The sequence below is a fragment of the Penaeus monodon genome, chromosome 31 (assembly GCF_015228065.2).
Source record: "Penaeus monodon isolate SGIC_2016 chromosome 31, NSTDA_Pmon_1, whole genome shotgun sequence".
NCBI lineage: Eukaryota > Metazoa > Arthropoda > Malacostraca > Decapoda > Penaeidae > Penaeus > Penaeus monodon.
The window spans coordinates 25,745,273-25,745,578 of record NC_051416.1 but is presented as its reverse complement, the minus strand read 5'-3'; the positions used below and the strand labels follow the sequence as shown (position 1 = coordinate 25,745,578).

General features: G+C 47.4%; 1 protein-coding gene across 1 annotated transcript in view; it reads right to left on the bottom strand.

Moving 5' to 3' along the window:
* Positions 1–306, bottom strand: part of LOC119593131 (sialin-like) — a gene marked incomplete at its 5' end in the record, with an annotated part of 14,753 nt that overhangs the window by 6,261 nt on the left and 8,186 nt on the right.

Here is a 306-nt window from a genome sequence, read left to right as displayed (position 1 = left end):
GACTCGGGGCTGGACATAAAACTTAGGGGCGGAGCGACGTGGAAGGAGGAATGAGTTTCGTCAGGACTGGCATAGTATGGTAAAATTTGGGTCAAAGTTGAAGGTCAGGTCACTTGTCATATTATAAAGTTCCGACACTTAAGGTACCCCGTTCTAGTACATGAAACTAGAAAAAGCTAGTTATCCCAGAAGGGTTCGTTGTGCATGTGGGCCATCCCCTTATATGTATGTCTAATGCCAGTAGTTGTTAGTGAAGGGAGTCGGGTCCGGGAACGAGGAGTGTGTGTTACGTGGCAGAGAGAAAGG